Consider the following 14188-nt stretch of genomic DNA (forward strand, 5'->3'; position numbering starts at 1 on the left):
ATTGTTTCGTAACTTAACTGCTTTAAATTTCTCCACAACCTTCTCTCTGACCTTTCGTTCATCTACATCTGTAGTGTTCTCTAACAAGCAGATTCTTACTTGTATTAAGAAAAAATCTACTATTAAAACTTTTCTGAAGGTAATTGATTACTGTGCATTAATTGTACTCCTTACACTGCCTCCCTGTTGCTCAGAGAATAGTCTTTAAAATACTTGTGCTTGTTTATAAGTCGCTGAACAGCTTAGCACCAAAAGATCTGCTGTTGTTGCATCAACTTTCTAGACCAATCACATCTCCTGGTTTTAAAACCAAACATGGAGAAGCAGCTTCTTTGCAACTCAGGTCTGGAACGAACTTCCAGAAAACTGCAAAACAGCCGAAACATTGAGCTCCTTTAAATCAAGGCTATGAGCCCACCTGTTTAGAATTGATTTTGATGCATAATAACTGGATCATTAATCAATATGTCTGATGTGCATTAACTTGATGATTTTGATGATGGTATTTGACAAAATTCAATGTTCTCTTTATTCCATACTTGGCTACTGCATTATGTTTTTATGATGTAAAGCACTTGTTACGTGATTCAACTTGAAACTTTAGTTATTTAGATGTTTTTTTTTTAAAAAAGTGACACTAAATTCATGGCTCACGTTTTTGCATTAAAAAAAAACACAGAACAAAAGTTCAAGCGGTATAAATATTACTACTCCTCCCATTCGTAACACTGTGGCTGTGAATCAGTGCAAATCGGTTCTACAAACTGGAGATAAAGATAAACTCAGTCCGGATTTCAAAATAAAACATAAAAATACCTCGGCGGTAGAAATCTGACCTCACCCAGTGATCCAGAACATCAGAGAGGCTCGCCGTGCGACGCCCCGACACCTCTGCTGTTCCCGTCTCCGTTGCTTCTTCGTTTACACCTCACATGCCCCGGCTCGGCGACTCGTGCCAGCCACTCCTTAACAACCACAAGTCGCTCCACTGTTTGCCCCGTGCCAGGTTTGTTGTTATGTCTAGACGACAGGAAATGCAACATTACATTTGTTTACAACCAGCAGGAACTAGAACAAGAAGCCGTTACGTGATTAAAGAGCGCTACCCAGAGAGAGTGTAGGGGTGTGTATGTGTGTGTGGGGCTCCAACCTCCATGGGTTTGGCAACGACCAAACGGGTTTCAGGAGAACCCCGAGCCAGAGCGAGACAGCGCCGTGATCCGTAAGGTGAAACATTAATGTTTGGAAGAAAAGTTATTGATGAGTTATTGAGCGGCAGAGCCAAAATGTGAGACTTCTTTCCGTGTTTTTTGTAAAAAATTTTTATCTACTTTATTGAAGCTCGTGTTGCTGTGAGCATGCGACTATTAATAATGGGCACTTGTTGTGGCTGTGGCTGCATATGTGTGTGATTTTGTGTGGCTGAGTTAACTTTCAATCCCTCAGCACCCTCTTAAATCTATATCCAATAAAAATCAGCACCGGCTTGAAAAACAAAACCCAGGGAAACATCTGTAAAACATCGATTTCGCAGATTGCAAACCAACTGCATGGCTAATGAGAAAAGAAATCATTTTTGATTAATTAACCTAAAATTGGAGGATCTAAGCTGCCACTGGGGAGATGACAAGTGCTGCAGGCCTGAGAACACAAAGTGGGGGTGGAGGGGGGAGGCGTAGGGAGGCGGGGGTCGGTACAGTGGAGCTGCTTTTTCAGCCCCTCGTCACTACAGTGAGGGAAGGAGGCATGGCTCCCATTACTGGGCCAAATTTACCAAGAGCCTCTCTGTGGTGATCAAATAAGAGTCAAATATTTTCCACTCGATGATGATTGTGCGCATTTTATTCATGAGGGGAAACATGTCGGTTAGCTTTAGCCCGACTGGAATTTACAGCTTTTTTACAGTATTTTAGTCAAGTTAGCTTAGGAATGGCTTCACACAGACCACACCGGCAAGCTCGCGCAGAGGCCTATCCTTCGACTTCTGCGGCCACCGTGCAGCGGGGACGTGTTTGTGGGGTTTCTTCTTTTTTTTTTTCTTTTTTTTTTGCACTTGGAGAACGTATGCCTGACGTTTTCCTGAAACGGAGGACGTTCCAGTTGTTCGGAAAACTCGAATGGGACCGGTGCCACTTTGGGATACGTTTGGCGTGCAATTCAGAAACAGTCTGGGCTGAAAAACATGATTGTTATAAAATTAAGCACGTCTGGGCATGTTAATCATGAGCTAATGTGTCACTTGGATAATTCAACACCCTGTAAAGACCTCACTTTATTCAGTTTTTAATCTTCCTGAAACGGTGAAATTATGAATGTTGATTTGTAATTTATGAGGAAGAAGACAATCTTCTACAGAAAACTGTCTACAGGCTACAAGTTTTAGAGAAAAAAAATGATATATTTCAAGAATATTGATAAATTCATTAACTAAATATCACAACTTTTGGGATGGATTTAAATATCCGACAGATGCAATAAATTTGAGAAAAAATTATAGTTTTCAAAAAAAATATTCATACCTTTAAATATGTGGAGTTGTTTTTTGTTTTTGTTTGTTTGTTTTGTTTTTTCAGTTAAATTGTCTTTTATTGCTGGAAAGGATGCACTTTAAGTCTAGTTAGGCTGTCAGAAAACGAAAAACTCCTGGCAAAACTCTGCATTGCAGAAATAAGCCCCATTTTTTTTTTATATTCAGCCTTTTCTTATTTTTGTTGGTATTTAAAAATAAAACATTTTATTATGTTGTCAGCCTGAGGAATTGTAGTTTTTAAAATGGTTTAGCATCTAAAACAGGGATTTTGATATGCAGCTAAAACCTAGCATCAATAAAATGAATCTAAATGAATTTTGCAGATACCCCCAAAAATATTAAACGCTAAAACCTTTTCCAGGAACCAAAATGTCAAGGGATTCCACACATTCCTTACAAATAAAATCAACAATAAAACACATTTGCAACATTTTGTCAGCATTTCCTAAAATAATTGAAGAATTGAAGACTGGTTAAATTGTGGTAATTAGTATGTTTTCCTCATGAAAATACTACCTGGAGCAATTCTTCTGAAATAGTTTAATCCATTTAATTGTTGCATCCCAGTTTGTTGCCTGTATTTTGCTCGTACCACTGCTCTCTAGCTAAACTTTCACCAACTTTCACTTTCAGAAAATCAGAAATGTATTTCTTGCAGACTTTTTTCTAATTGACCCAGTGGACTGGTTTACAATGCAGTTAAAGATCAATATATATATATATATATATATATATATATATATATATATATATATATATATATATATATATATATTTTTTTTTTTTTATTTTTTTTTTTACTATTATTATGCTTCATGTTATCTACCTTATGCAAATGGCACATTTTATTGTCTTTCCCATTTTGAAGAGGGTCAAAGTGCAGAAGACTTCTGTCATTTCACACTAAGAAAACTGAAAATCAGTAAAATAAAGAAAAAAATAAAACTGCATAGACATTAAGGGCAAAGGATGAAATACAAAAATGTTTCACTTAATTCATTTCTAGGATTTATTAGGAATACCAAAAAATGTATTTACTTCTCATTTGTGAGATGATGTGATCACAATGAAGTATCTTTTTTAGACTTGCATTACTGTATTAAAGTATTTTATTACATTTGTTTATTGATGAAAAATATTTCCTGTTCAAACCGACGTCTTAAGCACTGCTACTAAACCACAAAAATGTTCTATTCCCGCCGTTCTTTCTATGTAAACTCATTTCAGTCAGATGTTAGTGACAGTCTGGCTTCTCCCAGACCTCTGTGCTCCTCACTGCTGCTGCTCTGGCTGACAGGAGGCCACTACACCTTCAATGTGCTTGCAAGTTGATTTTGGGGGGGAAATATTTCCAATTGTGACAAATACGGCCTTGGCACAGAAACTAAAAGGCTGCCACTCATCGTGGTTCTGTTTGTTTAGAAGAAAAAGAAGAAAAAAAAAAAACAGTAAAAAAAAATATGTAAAATGTTCTACACAAGGAGATTTACTTATGGAGCACTTTCACATTAAGTAGGTGATTATTTTATTTCCAAAAAAGGACTATTGAAACTGTAACACTTGGCATTTTCAAGTATTTGTTTTTGCCTAGGTAGGAATAATTGTTGCTTATCTCTTTGAAATATCTCATGTATTTATTTATTTACTTCCAATTCATTTCAGTCACGTTTCACATTTTTCACTCATAATTTTTCTTTGTATATACTTTTCCTCCAGGTTATGATGCCGTGAGAATCTCACAGTAGCCCAGGCTTAGCGAGCAAACAGAACGAGAGCTGAAGGCTCTGAAGGCTCCAGAAACTTCCTCATATCAATGCTGACGAGCAAAGGATCGCTTTAGGAATCATTTCTGAAAATTTGTCTCGTTTAGTCTGAAATGTTTTAGTTTTGATTTAAAAAAAAAAAAAAAAAAACACGGTAAAGTAATGAGCCGAGACTGAATCGTATGCAGACTGATCCCATAATAGAAGCTGAGCCCGTCCCCACAAGGCAGCTGCTTCTCTGAGGTCAGTCAGGAACTCGCAGAGTTTGTTTGTCCGGCTGCTTTATTTGCTTTCTAATACCTCAGATTTGACAGATCTACGTGAAAAGAACGGCAGCCTGTAAAGAGTGTGGGAAATCTCCTCCCCCCCCACCACCTCCATCAAAGAAATCACTCTTTCCCCTTCCTCCTTTTAATTCTATTAGTTTTTCATAATTCATTAGCGTCCTGGGTTGTTTGGGCCCTGACGCCTTCGCTTCACCGTTCTTCCCCCTTGAACGACGTATAATGGTTGTACCCTAGCAGCTCAGCGGGGGAGCTGCAGTAACAGCCTCCCAGCCCCTCTGATGGCTAGACAGTAGGCCATTGTAAAGCTGAATCGCCATGGATTTATAGTCGCGGTCCTTGGCTTCTCAGAATGCAATGTCACTCTGTCACCATGTCATCAATCTGCAGTCTCTGACCAAAGACAAAGAGGGAAAAAATTGCAGTTTAAAACCGGCAGGGAGGGGGGAAGAAGAAGAGTGAAACTTATTTATGCATAATCTCATGCCCTGTCTGCTGCCCTGTCTGTCATGGGTAAAATCTGTGGGTACGAAACGGACAAGTCTGCGTCGCACATGCTCACCGAGGTGGAGGTTATGCAATAAGATGGAGTAAAGAAAGCATCTTTGGACAGTGATGCTTTTTTTTTGTTTTAAACTCTGAAATTATATGAGCCAGAAAACCTGCTGCCTGGCAGACCTGTTCCACACATCTATGTTCATCAATAAGAGGAAGACATTTGATAAAAGAATGATTGTATTTATTGTATCCCACATTTTTACCATAATGCATGAAGACGTGAAGTCATTCCTTCAACGCTAACGCTGGAGTACTGGAAGCTCCTGAAGACTTTTTTTTTTTTTTTTTCCCCCATGATCGGCGCACAGAGGCTGATTTATCAGCTTCATAAAGGAGAGGTTCTGTGTCTTTTTTAAATGAGCGGGGGAAATCTAAATCCTCATGATTAATATGCTCTCGAACCCTCTCATAGCCATGGCAACCAGGGAGGATTCCAGGCCCGGGACATAAAAGTGGCGTTTTTCTGTTGTGTTTTTTTTTTTTGGTTTTGTTTGTTTCATCAAAAAGTTGTTCCTAAAGCACAGAGTGTTTTAAATCTAGCCTAACAATGTTCTGCTTAAGATGATGCTAATGACTTAGCGTAATAACACTTTTAACAAGATTTCCACTTTTCAGGTCAGCTCTCATCTTGCTGTGGTTCGTTACTTTTTTTAAGCATATGTCAAAAAGATTTGCAACAGGTTGTATGTCTTCTTAAAGTCCAATCATTTCACCCATACAGACAGAACTTTTTACTAAGTTGGACAGAAATGACTCCTGATTATCGTCGCTACTCATAAAGAACAAAATCACAGGAAAAGATTTGATCTGTAGCTGCAGAACTGGGAGACAAAGAGGCTTCTCAACACAAATGAATGCTTATGAATGTTTTATCAGCTTATTTTCGTCTTTCACGATACAGTCGTTATTTTTATGTAAATGTTTAAATACAAAATTAGAATGCCGAAATGGTCTAGGGTTAGCATAAAATCTACATTTGACCAGTCTATATGAAGATGAAGATTTGATGCTTCTCTTGATTCCAGTGAGGTTTTACAACCAAAGGTTTATGACCTTTAACATGCACCTGCACATAGCACTTCCTACCCAGTATGGGTATGTATGGCCCAATACGGCTGAAGTTGCTGTATTAGGCCAAGATCTCCGTCATAGTCCTCGTGCAGGCTGCCAAGATGCAAAGCTGTTGTTGTTACGCTCCAGATTCTGCCAATCAAAATATACGTTAAATTAGACAAACACTAGAAGACCACAGGCAGCAGCTGTTTTTCAGATCTCATTCTCATTACGGGATTTCTGGATACTCCCAGACATGTGTCAGAGGTATGACCGAATATTGGTGGGTCAACTTCAACCCCCAATTCTGACTGATGGGTAGACCTACAAACGTGGACAAAAGGATGAACTGAAAGGGGCTTTTGTTGATGAAAGCCTTCATACAGTAAGATGACAACTCAAAACTTCCTTAAACATAAACATGAGGGATAAGCAGTCACCTTTACATTCAGCTTCACAGCCCTTCAAGAAGAAGGAGAAGGCTTCAGTTTGACAAATAAATGTGATTTACTGATATTCCGAGGTCTCAGAAAATAAATTCTCATTACACCCCTGGTGTATACGAATAAAACACACCATAAAATATGGGATCCGTTTTCCTTCTTTTAAGTGTGCATAAAAATCAAACCCTGTAGCTACTTCTTAGAATGAAAATGCACAAATAGCTGAGATATGTGGATGTAAAAAAAATAATAATAATAAAAATAGGAGAGAAAGACCGGGGGTTGGTGGGAGAACTCACCCACTGTGACAGAAGTTTGCTGTTGACGCCTTGAACCCGTCAAGTAGCCTATGCGAGACTCCTTTAATTTATGGTGTCAATAACGCTGCAGTGGAAACACAGTTAGCATGATAGATGGAGACATTTTGGGTTGACTTTTCTCCAAAGTGCCAATTGTTGAAAGTAAGATAAATAAAAACGGCCATTATCTAAATCACCTCACAATGCCTCTGCTGCTGCTGGCTGACGCTGTTTACTGTCTTTTCTGCTTATAAGGAATCAACGTTTTCTTTCAGGTGTTCACCTTAGCGGTCGCCCTTTTTTATTTTTTTGTTCAAGAATGCAACTTTACAAAGAGTTAACTAGTCAGGGGGCAAAACTGCATAGAAAAACCTCTGAATGTTTTCTGTATGTCTTCACATCTGACCGGGCCACAGCAGTTTGAAGAAAAAGTTTGATTTACCTTCATTACTGCTAAGGACTTGATTGTTGTCTTGGACAAAAGGTCTTAACGGGAGGCCACAAAGTTCAATTAAATGGAGAGAAGAGAGGTGAGCATTGATTTGAAAGACAGTATTTCAAACTACACCCCAGAGCACAGGGCATGGCTCTCACACTGATGACACTAATTCTTCAGGGAAATTTGTGTTAGTTGGTGTCTAGACGTTTTATTACTCAAGGAAAGCAAAATGCAGCAGCTACTCCTCTGCTTCCATGCCTCGGTTAAAGACTTCTGGGCAGTAAAAGTTGGAGATAAGAGGCATCAATCAATCACGTTTAATGGTGAACTGATGAACAGTCAGCTTCCTGATCAAGTTCTGTTCGTCTTTTGAACTCATTGGAGATCGGAGCTATCTTAAGTTGTTTTGCTAAACTCTACACTGGAGTATAGAACAGAAAGATCTTGAATAGAGAAGAACAAATCACGCACTTAGTGCAAATGCAATGCAGTTTGGGGTATAAAATGTACCAAAGACTGAAGATGTACACCAAGTAAAGAGGCCAAATGACAACCCAACACATATCAACTATTTATAAGAGCAAAGCAAACCAAGACGAGGAACATCACTGAGTGGCATAACAGGGAAATCCCACATTCAGATTAGAAAGACCTTTAGAAGTGAGTGAGAATGATGTACCTGATATTACCTTCTGGGCTGAACATGTCGGTGACGACAGCCACATTTGCTGCATCGTAATTCCGCGACACTTTACGTTATCTGAAAAATGTCAACGGTTTCTGAAATGGGAGACGTTGCGCTTTCCAGCCAATATCGGGCTACCGGAGGGGCGCACTTTAAATAGATGTCAGATTGCTAGATATCTAGCAGGTTATCCAACAATAACTTGCTAGATATTGAAAGTTCCGGTTGTTACGGATAAATGGGCAAATATATTTACTGACAAGATATTTATTAAAGAACTTTGTACAATTAAAATAAGCAAAAATATCCAGGAGGAGATTTGAAACTTAGGACTCAAAGGGTTTTAACGTCCGATGTTGAATGACACACTAGTGATGGCTGCCCCACTATGGTGAGTGAGCCACACATTCTAGTTACCCGAGCAAGTAGAACACAACATCCAGGTATTGTCATGAAAGCTGACATCAGAAAATAATACTCTTTGTTAGCTTCCCATCTGCTTAGCGTCTTCTTGATTGCTTCCTCATTTGCGAAATTCCTGGCCTTGCAATTTTTGATTGAGGAATCTATCCATGTAACACTGGCTACATGAGGGTAGGCGGTGATGATGGGCAAAACAAAACTCATTTCAGTCACGTAGCAAATCCTTCAGGTAAACTTTTTATATCCAGCTAACGTGTACCTTGATTCTGGTTAGAAGCTTTAGGGAGCAGAGTGGTCACCGGTTTTGCTTCGTCATACTTCGTTTCAGAGATGGTTATGGGGAAATCATTTTGTTCTGCTGAGAAATATTCCAACTTCTGGTTTATAGAGAGTGGCTAGGCTGCTTAGCTTTTATCCTTTGAAATAGTTCTTAGTTGAAGATGTGGTAGCTATACTAGCTTATACGTTCCACCAAAAGGTCTTTCCATGAGTGGTGATGCGGATGATGAAAACTATACAGTAGGGCGACAACACAAATTGGTTTCAGTGGTGTAGGGTTACTTTTAGCAAAAACTTGCAGACATGGCAGTAAACAGCCATGTAATAAAAAAAAAATTAATAATCAGAATGGCTTCTACAAATATAAATTTCAACAAATTTCAGAAGCAGACATGAACATGATCAGGTGGGGTAAGATGAAGTATGCATCTTGGGTAGAACGGTGTTCCCAAAACAAATGGAAAACTCTACGACTTTGAAAACATTTAGAAAAAATGAAGGGGAAAATGAACTGCAACAAGACCTAAGTGAATACCTGCTTAAACTTTTTACTGTTGGGGGGAACAAAGTATTTTTCAACAGGAAAAAGTTTACACTTTCTGAATGTCTCCTTTTCTCCACTGCCATGCCCAGCATTTCCCATTTTCATCAGCACCAAAACAAACTCCATTTAAATCTACTTTCCGGTTCTGTTTGTAAGTTGAGTTATGACCAGCTTATTAAAAAAAGAAAACGGGTTGAAACTTTGAAGAACCAGCACCTGACTGCATCTCTTTTATCATTTCATTCGAGCATAATGCCAGCCGTAGACTTCAAATGAGTCACACACATCCAAACACACGCACACACACGCATACACACTCAAGTAGATTAGCGGGGCTCCTGTGAGTGTGTGTCACATTTTAGTGGAAAATTACAGCTCTTTCAACAATTCCTCAGTCGGAATCCCATTCTAAAGTGGATTTTATCTGCAAATCACAATTATTTTGTTCATGCTCCGTTTTAATGGGCACCCCCACTGCGCTGAAGGAGACACTTCTCTATTCATAAATGTATTACTGCTGGGGAATCATTAACTTATTGTTAGCGGCGCGACTGATGGCTTATTGACATGACAACAGTCAGCCAGCAGTTTTTGTCTTTGAGCCGAGCGTCAATATCACTGAAAACAATGTCATTTAGCCCATTTTCACCACTCCCCTTTTGTGTTTGAGCTTAGTGAAAGTGACCAGAAAGGAAAAGCTGGGAGAAAAAAAAAAACATGAAAAGATAAGTGTATGCTGCATTCCAGGGAAGACTGAAGACTTTTTTTTTTCCCCCTTTCCGATGAGGCACAGGAAAAACAAAAGCCCCAGATGCCACCCTAACCGCCAGAGAGAAGGGTGTGAAATGATGATGAAAGGCAGAAATCTGTGTTTGCTGCAAATGATAAAGTGCTTCTGCTCATGCCAACTTAAGAGAATAGTGATAAAAGCCCAAACAGTGGCAAAAAAAAACCCAGAAAGAAAGAGAAGGAGAGAGAGCAGGGACCATAAATTGCAATGTGTGAATTATCTTTAAAGGGAAGCTCCGTCTGGATATTTATGGCTGCAAAAAAGAGCCATAGAGTCTGACAGTTTGCACAGATGGTGGCCGTCCTCGGTCAACATTCAAATAAAAAACGGAACGAGCATCTCCCTCTGTGTCCCCGTTACTCCTCTCCCAGTGAAAGAGGGCTCGGATGAAAGGACGGGGGGGTGTAAAAGTGTTTAAGTAGGCAGAAGTTGTAAAAGAAAAAGAAAGTAGAATTTCTATTCACTGAATGGGCAATCCTTTCTGCCTTGTTGAACTTTATTAAATTCTGTCATTCTTTCCTTCCTGTCTGGCTTCTTTTGTCAGCCTCTCCTCATGCAGAGCTCAGATGTTTTGATTTTGTCATCCAATTTAGGAAATGTGGTGGGTGTTCACCCCGAGCCAATTCAAATTAGGTAAAAATAAAATAAAATCCTACAGAGACCCATATAAAACAAGGTGTTATTGTATTTTAAACTAACAAATATATTGATCCTGAGTGGCTAAATTGCTTTTGAATGTTTTAAATGAACTGTATTTAAGGAACACAGTCAGCAGGCTAATTGTAAGTACTTTATTTACAGCAAAAAGCCAGGAGATAGTTGACAACAGAGAGAGTTGGCTTGCAAATGTATGTACAATTACCAAATTATGAACACAAAATTGTAAATAAATATATAGCGATTCAGAAGATTTGTAAACGGCTGCTTTAAAAGACTGAACTATCCTAATGTAGTGTATTTCAAGTCTGTCGCTGTTATAAACGAGTCCTCCAAAAGTTCGTTTCAGTAATGATCAATCTTTGTTTCATCTTTGCTTTCTGCCTTCCGGATTAATTCTCCATTTAATGTTTGACTGCTTCCCATAATCTTTAGTGATGATCGGCCCTCCATAGCTCTCGCTGGTGAATAGAGCGCCTGTGACAGCGCTCCCAATAATGCCCTTAATATTTTCTGGCGTTTATGAAATAAAAATGTCAAACCTTGTAGTATCTCTGTGGTGCCACCAGGTGGCAGGGATGTAAACATTGGAAGTGCGTTCAAGTTATCCGGAAGTGGGAACTCCGATCTTAAATGGATATAAGGAAGTGGATCAGGAAACCAGTCAACTTGTCAGCAATGCAACCCAATGACTTAGCTAGCTAGCTAGCTAAAAGGAACATGCTCAGTAAAATAAGTTTTTCAGTGTATCCCTCTGGTTTAATGTAAAATCAGGAATGTAAATAGTTTGTTCCGTAAACTTAATGTATGTGAAGCCATTTTGGATTCTACATCGAGGCTCTTTGCTCTTCTGTTTTCCCAGTTGAACTCTGATTCTACATTGTTTTCTAGTCTCTTTTTTTATTAACTGGAAACTCAGGAAATACAACTTCCTTTTACAAAACTAGACTGCACAATAAAAAATATTGACATTTCAAAAATGACCCTGAGCATGGCTAAAGCAGCGTCAGGTCGATTATCCTCCAAAGCATCGATAGCTCAAGTTTTATTAAAGTGTTTTGAATTTTTCCTTTTAGTCGAAACTTCTTTAACACATATTTGATGCTTACAAGAAAACAGTCGACACAGAGAGAGACAAATGTGGAAATAACACATGAAAACTGACTGTTGTGTTTTCTAGCAATATTAGCATTTGACAATGTTTCTAATGTCTAGAAAAAAAATCTCCACTTTAAAGTGTTTTACTTGTTTTGTTTTTATGTTTTGTAAAATATCAAAGTTAGCATACGCTGTCTTGGAGACACTAACGATTTCAGTTCAATGACCAAGACTTTTGTATGAGACTGATTTCTGATATTTTTTAAATACATTTTTCAAAAGCATCATCTTCAAAGCACAACTTCATCTAACACAAGGCCACTTTATTTGTATGGCACCTTTTCAGCAATAAGACAGTTCAAAGTACTTTACATCATTTGAAAACATAAAACAACAAACATGCAAAATACATTATATTGCAAAAATAAAACTACATAAAAAAAATCAAGGTTAATTGAAGTTGTTCACTGTTCAAAATCCATAGATGCCTTACTTAAATCCATATGTAGTTGTATCTGAACTGAACACAGAAGCACTATATATATATATATATATATATATATATATATATATATATATATATATATATATATATATATATATATATATATATATATATATATATATATCTGTGTGTGTGTTTTTCAAAAACCAGAAAGGTGCGCAGACATTAGACACAAGCACCCTCATAAAATAAAATAGAAAAACTCCGAGCTAAAAGCCAAATATAAATCAAACATCCCCACATGAACTTTCTACAAGAAATAAGTCTGACCTTCTCCAAATATAACGTGGCGTTTGCTGGGGTTTGCTTTAGCAGACGACTACAGATGCAATGAAGTTGTTGCAGTAACAGTCTGTTCTTCTAAATAAAAAATAAAACATAACCATGTTGGGAGCATCTGTGACACTGGGCAGAAGAGCTTTATACCCGCCATGTTTTATGAAGACAAAGACTGAACTTCAACCATGTGTAACTGTCTGATTTTATTATTTTGTTCAAATGTTTGCCCGTTTTTTGTTTTTTTTCTTTCAGTGTGCCACTATTGAGTATCTGCCTCTACTTCCAACTTGAGCCTGAAAATAACTCCTTACATTTTACAATGGCTTTTAGTTTTGGTTGTTCAACCTAAGACTAGTAGTGATCACTATCTGACTACACATTAAAAAACGTTCTTTAGTGCCGTCCTGGTCAGAATTTTTTTGAAATCCCAAAATAATGTCATGTATAATAGAACAGCAATGAAGAAACAAAGTAACAACATTGTACACATATTTGAAAAAGGAAAAAAAAATCAACATCTTTTAATATTTTTGACAATTTTTTAAGAACTAAATCATTGATCCAGTGTAATTTTATTTATTTTAAGAAGCTGTTTGAAGTTCCTGCATTTCAGAGTGAAACAAGTTGTTGAAAAATAAGCTAAACATTGAAACTTTTCTCCATGTTGCCTAGGATTTACAGAGGTACCAAACACCCACGAGATCTTGGTATTACCTATATATCACTGCCACCAGCTCTGCATTTCCTTTCTTTTCTTTCTCTCTAAGAGACAACCTTTTTCTCCAAGTATGTCTATAGTTGTCCCATTCATTAAAGCGGCTATGAAAGCCCAGCTAATGGATATGAAAGTCAGATCAATCTGGCCAGGAAAGGGAAGATTAGCGCGGCATGAGTCACCATATTCCTCCATCTTGACAACCATGTCATGTCTCGCAGCCTCTCCTGAGAGATCGCCGATTGATGCTTTATCTTTCATCAGCTCAGCTTTAATCTGACGGTTCCCATCTTTCATAATCATATCCGCATATAAAAAAGAAAAAATAAATTGCCCTTCCTCCCCTCCACCTGCGGAGATTGCTTTAACAGGACGCCACAACGAAGAAACAGGGAGGGGGGCCTAAAGAGAGGATCAACTGATCAAATTCTAAAGGAGGGGGAAAAAATCAGAGGAGATGAAGATGAAACTGAAGAAAAGCATGTTCTGTAAAACAAGAAGTGATCGCGAAGAGACTTTCTGGCGAGGGGTGGCACCGTCTCCTCTCCTGACGTCGGCCAAACAAACAAACAAACAAACGGGTGGGGTTGGTGGGGAGGGGGGCAGGGGGGGATGGGGAGACAGAGTGCAATCACTGACCTTTGTTCAAAGAAGCCATCTAATCTGTTTCCACTTTACTTAATTAGAAAAAACAGAGGGATTTTTAATGTGGCCAGTGTTAATGGGAAACAGCTCACAGGTGCTAATTAAATAGAGAAGAAAAAGTGATCTCTTCGGTATCTTTGAGGCCGTCAATCTATTCGCTCGCCCTCTGCAAACACGGCCAGCTTCTCTTCGGGAAGTC

At 38.4% G+C, this 14188-nt stretch overlaps 1 long non-coding RNA gene across 3 annotated transcripts in view; it reads right to left on the minus strand.

The window, feature by feature from the left end:
* LOC103478270 (uncharacterized) overlaps nt 1–14188 on the minus strand; it is a 76851-nt gene that overhangs the window by 41376 nt on the left and 21287 nt on the right. For 2 of the 3 annotated variants that reach the window (XR_535771.3, XR_535768.3), the window contains exon 2: nt 842–1020. This is a non-coding gene — a long non-coding RNA (uncharacterized LOC103478270). Of the gene's footprint in view, nt 1–836; nt 1021–14188 lie in introns of all 3 variants that reach the window. The other variant, XR_535769.3, reaches the window with a different exon arrangement.

This window comes from Poecilia reticulata, chromosome 16 (genome assembly GCF_904066995.2).
Source record: "Poecilia reticulata chromosome 16, P_reticulata-male-v2, whole genome shotgun sequence".
NCBI classification, from domain to species: domain Eukaryota; kingdom Metazoa; phylum Chordata; class Actinopteri; order Cyprinodontiformes; family Poeciliidae; genus Poecilia; species Poecilia reticulata.